This window comes from Phyllostomus discolor, chromosome 3 (genome assembly GCF_004126475.2).
Source record: "Phyllostomus discolor isolate MPI-MPIP mPhyDis1 chromosome 3, mPhyDis1.pri.v3, whole genome shotgun sequence".
NCBI classification, from domain to species: domain Eukaryota; kingdom Metazoa; phylum Chordata; class Mammalia; order Chiroptera; family Phyllostomidae; genus Phyllostomus; species Phyllostomus discolor.
The window spans coordinates 162,865,811-162,873,474 of NC_040905.2; the positions used below are offsets into that span (position 1 = coordinate 162,865,811).

Here is a 7,664-nt window from a genome sequence, read left to right on the forward strand (position 1 = left end):
CATGGTTGATTATGTAGGTTTCTCTTTTATATTGTCTTTTTATTCTTCATTCCTCATCCTCCCTTTCCAATCTTTTCATTACCACAAAAGGTACCGACTCTTCATGTACATTAAACATAATGTTAAGTGAAAAAAGGTAAGAAGTGGAACAAGATGTGTGGAATAATACATATGTTCGTTTTAAATATATTTATAGAAGATTCTATGCATTATTTATAGGTAAGTTTACATACATGTGGGATGGGGAAACAAAATTTAAAACCCTTTGTTTCCTAGAAAGCTTCTGGGAACTTTACAAAGCAGAAATCTTAAGGTGTAGAGCCCTGTTTCTCAAACTGGAGCATGAACCTGAAACTCCCAAGGGCTTGTGAAAACACAGGTCACTGGGTCTCACACCAGAGTTTCTGATGAAATAAGTCTAGGAAGAAGCCTGAGAATCTGCATTTCTAACAAGTTTCCAGGTGGTGCAGATGCTGCTGACCTGGGATCAGGCATACTTTCAGAAAGTTATAGGAAAAGGGCAAAGCCCCAGGTGATGGGGCTGTAATCAGTGGGGCTTTGTAACTTGCCCATCCCAACCGGGCTTTTCATCAGCACTCCAGACCCATCTTATATTCCAAGTCGACATACACACCTACTTTTGTGTGCATGCACTCTTTATCGTCAGTCTGTTTCCCTCAACTGATTGTTCCCTCTAGTTCTGCCTGAAGTTTGGTAATATGGACTAAAAAGAAGCTGTAGTCAAATACATATGTGTAGTGTCTCAGCTCTGCCACATACTGATTAAAGTCTGAGCAAGTTACTGAACTTCTCAGCGCATTAGTATTCTCATATCTAAGAACAAAAAATACTTCTAATAAATCTTTGTGCTTTATTAAATAATTTTATTGTTGATAGTAATATTAGCAGTGCTATCTTGAAATGATTTTATAATTATAATAGGATAAAGCAAATAAGTCATTAGGAATCCAGATGTTCTAACTAAGAGAAAATAGGTATAGAAATAAGTAAAAACTCTACATTGTAAAATAAGAATTAAAAGTATCATTATAGGCATACCTCATTTTATTGTGCTCCATTTTATTGTGCTTTACAGAGTACAACATTTTTGTTTGTTTACTTTACAGCTTGAAGGATTGTGGCAATCCTTTGTCAAGTCTATCTGTGCCATTTTTCCAACAGCATTTGCTCATATGCTTTGTATGTCTATATCACATTTTTGTAATCTCTCAACATTTCCAACTTTTTCATTATTATTATATTTGTTATGGTGATCTATGATCCATAATCTCTGATGTTACTATTGTAATTGTTTTGAGGAGCCATGAACTAAGTCAATATAAGATGGTGAACTCAATTGATAAATGTATGTTCTGACTCCTCTACAAACTGGCCATTTTCCCATCACTTTCCCTTTCCTAGGGTCTCCCTGTTGCATGGGACACAAAATTATTGAAATTAGGCCAATTAATGACCATACAATGGCCTCTAGATGTTCATGTGAAAGAAAGAGTCACATGTCTCTCTTTTAAATCAAAAGCTAGAGATGATTAAGCTTAGTGAGGATGGCATGTCAAAAGCCAAGGAAGACTGAAATCTTGGCCAAATTGTGAATGTAGCAGAAAAATTTCAGAAAGAAATTAAAAATGCTGCTTCAATGAACACAGGAATAGTAAGAAAGCCAAACATCCTTATTGCTAATATGGGGAAAGCTTTAGTGATCTACATAGAAGGTCAAACCAGTTACAACCTTTTCTTAAGCCAAAGCCTAATCTAGAGCAAGGTGCTCACTCTCTTTAGTTCTTCGAAGGCTGAAAAAGGTGAGGAAGCTACAGAAGAAAAGTTTGAACTAGCAGAGGTTCATGAGGCTGAGGAAAGAATCCATCTCCATAATATAAAAGTGCAAGGTGAAGCAGCAAAGTGCTAATGTAGAAGCTATTGCAAGTTATCCAGAAAATCTAATTAATATTACTAAAGTGGCTATAATAAATAACAGATTTTCTATGTACACATAGCAGCTTTATATAGAAAGAAGATGCCATATAAGAATTTCATAGTTAGGAGAAGTCAATGCCTACCTTCAAAGCTCAAAAGGACAGGCTGACTCAGTTGTTAGGGGCTAATGCAGCTGGTGACTTTAAGTTGAAGCCAGTTTTCATTTACCATTCTGAAAACCCAAGGGTTCTTAAGAATTATGCTGAATCTATTCTGCTTGTGCTCTGTAAATTGAACAACAAAGCATGGATGACAGCACATCTGTTTGCATCATGGTTTACTGAATATTTTAAGCATACTGTTGAGATTTACTGTTCAGAAAATAAGATTACTTTCAAGATATTACTGCTCATTAACAATGTATCTGGTTACCCAAAAGCTCTGATGGAGATATACAACAAGGTTAATGTTGTATATTCCAAGCAAACGGACAGGGAAGAAAAGCTGGGGTAGCAATACTCATCTAAGGCAAAATAGACTTCAAAAAAGGGGCTATAAAAAGAGACCCAGAAGGTCACTTCATAATACCCAAGGGAAGAATCCATTAAGAAGGCATAAACATTATAAACATATATGCACCCAACATAGGAGCACCTAAATACATAAAGAAAATCTTGGAGAACTTCAAGAAAGATATTGACAGCAACACAATTATAGTAGGGGATTTTAACATCCTACTGTCAAAAATGGATAGATCTTCCAAACAAAATATCAAAAAGATATTGTGACATTGAACAATGTCCTAGATCAAATGGACTTAACTGACTACACACACACACACACACACACACACACACAGCCTTTAATCCCAAAGAAACAAATTACACTTTCTTTTCAAATGCACACAGAACATTTTCAACCACATGATAGGTCACAAAACAAGCCTCAACAAATTCAAGAAAATTGAAATCATATCAAGCATTTTCTCTGACCACAAGGGAATGAAACTAGAAACCAACCCTAAAGACAAAACTCAAAAATACTCAAACTCATGGAGATTGAATAGTATGCTATTAAACAATGAATGGATGAAGAATGAGATCAAAGAAGAAATCAAAAAGTTTCTGGAAACAAATGAAAATGAACTCATAAAAATCCAAATTTATGGGACACAGTGAAAATATTCCTGAGAGAGAAGTTCATAGCAATACAGGCCTACCTAAAAAATATAGAAACATTTCAAATAAACAACCTAACCCTATGCCTACAAGAACTGGAGGAACAGAAACAAAGACAGCCCAGAACAAGTAGAAGGAAAGAAATAACCAAGATGAGAGCAGAATTAAATGACATAGAGACTAAAAGCACAGTTCTAAGGATCAATGAATCCAGAAGCCAATTCTTTGAAAAGATAAACAAAATCAACAAACATTTAAGCAGACTTATCAAGAAAAAAAAAGAGAGAGGACCCAAATAAACACAATCAGAAATAAAAGAGGAGAGATAACAACCGATACCACAGAAACACAGAGGATTGTAAAAAATCACTAGAAAGAACTATAAGCCAAGAAATTGGAAAATTTAGGTGAAATGGACAAATTTCTAGAAAAATATAATCTTCCAAAACTGAATGAAGAAGAAGAAGCAGAAAGCCCAAACAGACCAATAATAGCTGATGAAATTGAAGCAGGAATAAAAAACCTCCTGACACACAAAAGCCCTGGACTAGACAGTTTCACAGGAGAATTCTACAAAGCATTTAAGGAAGAGCTAACCCCTACCCTTCACTGACTATTCCCAAAAATCCAAGAAGATGGAAGACTTTCCAACTCTTTTTATGAAGCCAGCATCATCCTAATCCCAAAACCAGATAAAGACACAACAAAGAAAGAACTTAAGGCCAATATTACTGATGAACATAGACACTAAAGTCCTTAACAAAATATTGGCAAACTGCATCCAGCAATACATTAAAAAGACCATGCACCATAATCAAGTGGGATTCATCCAAGGGATGCAAGGATGGTAGAATATTCACAAATCTATAAATGTAATACATCACATAAACAAAATGAAAGACAAAAATCACATGATCATAGCAATAGATGTGGAAAAAGCATTTGATAAAGTACAGCACCCATTTATGATAAAAACACTCAGCAAAGTGGGAATAGAGGGAGCATTCCTCAATATAATAAAGGCCATATACAAGATACCTACAGCCAACATTCCTACTCAATGAGCAAAAACTTAGAGCTTTCCCACTAAGATCAAGAACAAGACAAGGATGTCTGCTTTCACCACTCCTATTCAATGTAGTATTGGAAGTCCTAGCCACAGCAATCAGACAGGAAAAAAGAAATAAAAGGCATTCAAATTGGAAAGGAGGAGGCAAAACTGTCATTGTTTGCAGATGACATGATACTATACATAGAAAATCCTACAGACTCCACCAAAAAACTACTCGACCTAATAAGCAAATTTGGCAAAACAGTGGGATACAAAGCTAATATTCAAAAATCAAAGGCATTCTTGTACACCAACAATGAAATATCAGAAACAGAAATCAGGAAAAAAATCCCATTTGATATAGCAACAAGAAAAATAAAGTGCCTAGGAATAAACCTAACCAAGGAGGTAATAGACCTGTACTCAGAAAACTACACAACACTGAAGAAAGAAATTAAGGAAGACACAAACAAGTGGAAGCATGTACCGTGCTCATGAATTGGATGAATTGACATGATTAAAATATCCATACTACCCAAAGGAATTTATAGGTTCAATGCAATCCCTATTAAAGTACCAAACACATATTTTGCAGATATAAAACAAACATTTCAAAAAATTATACGGAACCATAAATGACCCTGATAGCCTCAGCAATTTTGAGAAAGAAAAACAAAGTAGGAGGGATCACAATACCTGATATCAAACTGTATTACAAGTCCACTGTAATCAAAACAGCCTGATACTGGCATAGAACAGACACATAGACCAATGAAACAGAATAGAGAGCTCAGAAATAAACCCTAGTCTCTATGGTCAATTAATATCCAACAAAGGGAGCAGCAGCCTAAAATGGAGTAAAAATAGCCTCTTCAACAAATGGTGTTGGGATATCTGGACAGCTACATGCAAGAAAATGAAACTGGATCATCAACTTACACCATACACAAAAATAAATTCAAGGTGGATAAAAGGCTTAAATATAAGTTGTGGCACCATTAAAGTCCTAGAGGAAAACATAGGCAGGAAAATATCAGACATTTCATGTAGCAATATTTTCACCGATATGTCCCCTAGAGCAAGGGACATAAAGGAAAGAATAAAGAAATGGGACCTCATCAAATTAAAAACCATCTGCACAGCTAAAGAAAACAGCATTAAAATGAAAAGAGAACCAACTATATAGGAAAACATATTTGCCAATGATACCTCAGACAAGGGGTTGATCTCCAAAATATATAAAGAACTCACATGATTCCACACCAGGAAGACAAAAATCCCAATTAAAAAATGGGCAAAAGACTTGAACAGACACTTCTCCAAGGAGGACATACAGAGGGCCCAGAGATTTATGAAAAGATGCTTAGCACCACTAGCTATCAGAGAGATGCAAATTAAAACCACAATAAGATACCACTTTACACCAGTGAGAATGGCCATCATAAACATATGAACAAACAACAAATGTTAGACAGGATGTGGAGAGAAGGGAACCCTAGTACACTGTTGGTGGGAATGCAGACTGGTGCAGCCACTGTGGAAAACAATATGGAATTTCCACAGAAAACTAAAAATGGAACTGCCTTTTGACCTGGCAATTCCACTGCTAGGATTATATCCTAAGAACCCTGAAACACCAATCCATAAGAACCTATGGACCCCAATGTTCATAGCAGCACAATTTACAATAGCCAAGAGGTGGAAGCAACTTAAGTGCCTGTCAGCAAATGAGTGGGTCAAAAAACTGTGGTATATTTACTTGATGGAATACTACACAGCAGAAAGCAAGAAGGAGCTCCTACCCTTCATGACAACATGGGTGGAACTGGAGAGCATTATGGTAAGTGAAATAAGCCAGGCAGTGAGGGACAAATACCATATGATTCCACCTTTAAGTGGAACTTAATCACAAAACAAATAAGCAAGAAAAATATAACCAGAGACGTTGATATTGAGAGCAATCTAACAGTAATCAGAGGGAAGATGGGGGTGGATATTTGGGGGGGATGGAGTAAGGGTTTTCAGGAACAATTATAAAGGACACATTGACAAAACCAAAGGGACATGGAAGCAGGGGAGTAAGGTGGAGATGGCTGGGGCTGGGGGGGGGGAGTGGTGGAGGATAAATGCAGACAACTGTACTTGAACAACAATAAAATAATTTAAAAAATGAATGTTGTGTCATGCCTGGTAAAATGACATCTATTCTGCAACACATGGATCAAGGAGTTACTTTGACTTTCAAGTCTTATTTAAGAAATATGTTTTGTAAGGCTATAGTTGCCAAAAATAGTGATTCCTCAGATAGGTCTGAGCAAACTAAACTGAAAACCTTCAGGAAAGGATTCACTATTCTAGATGACATTAAGAACATTAGTGATTCATAGGAAGTAGTCATACTATTAACATTAACAGGAGTTTGGAATCATGTGGGGTTTGATTCTAACCCTCATGAATGACTTTCAGGGGTTCGAGACTTCAGAGGAGGAAGAAATTGCAGATGTGGTAGAAATAGCAAGAGAACTAGAATTAGAAGTGGACCCTGAAGATGTGACTAAACTGCACCAATCTCATGATAAAACGTTAATGAATGAGGAGGTGCTTCTTGTGGGTGAGCAAAGAAATTGGTTTTTATTGAGATGAAATCCACTCCTGATGAAGATGCTGTGACAGTTGTTGACGTGACAACAAAGGATTTAGAATATTATATAAACTTAGTTGATAAAGCATTGGAAGTTTTTGAGAAGACTGACTTCAATTTTAAAAGCAGTTCTATTGTGGGTAAAAGGACATCAAACAGCATCACATGCGACAGAGAAATCACCCATGAAAGGAAGACAGAATTAACGTGGCAAACTTTACTGTTGTGTCATTTTAAGAAATGGCCACAGCCACCCCAGCCTGCAGCAATCACCACCCCGATCAGTCAGCAGCCATCAACACAGAGGCAAGACCTTCTACTAGGTTGCTGAAGACTCAGATGATGGTTAGAGATTATTTTTAAACAATAAAGTATTATAAAATCAAGGTATGTACATTGGGTTTTTTAGGTGTAATGCTATTGTACTTTTAGTAGACACAGTATAATGTAAACAACTTTTATATGTACTTGGAACCCCCAAAATTCATGAGGCTTGCTTTATTACCATATTCACTTTATTGTATTGGTATGGAACAGAACACACAACATCTCCAAGGTATGCCTATATTAATTAATACTGTTTTGAAAATACCTTTCCTAAATATAACCACTGAAAGGATCTAAATTAGAAGCAATGACATTGCAGTAGTAGTAAGAATCCCTGGTGCCCAGATTTTGGTTTCTAAACACTACTTCATGCTAAAAGGGATCAGATCTCCTTTAAGAAGTATGTGATTTCTGGTCTGCATCAGTAATTGTACAAGCTGAGTCTGGAGGCTAAAAAGTATTTAAAAATTAATGGAGTAATGTGAAAAGGAGCCAGATTTAAGAAGCTCCCACAGACCAAATTTGGGACAAT

General features: G+C 36.2%; 1 pseudogene; it reads left to right on the top strand.

The window, feature by feature from the left end:
* The first annotated feature begins 1,481 nt into the window (after positions 1 to 1,481).
* On the top strand, positions 1,482 to 7,136 carry LOC114490710 (annotated as a pseudogene).
* Positions 7,137 to 7,664: the final 528 nt, after the last annotated feature.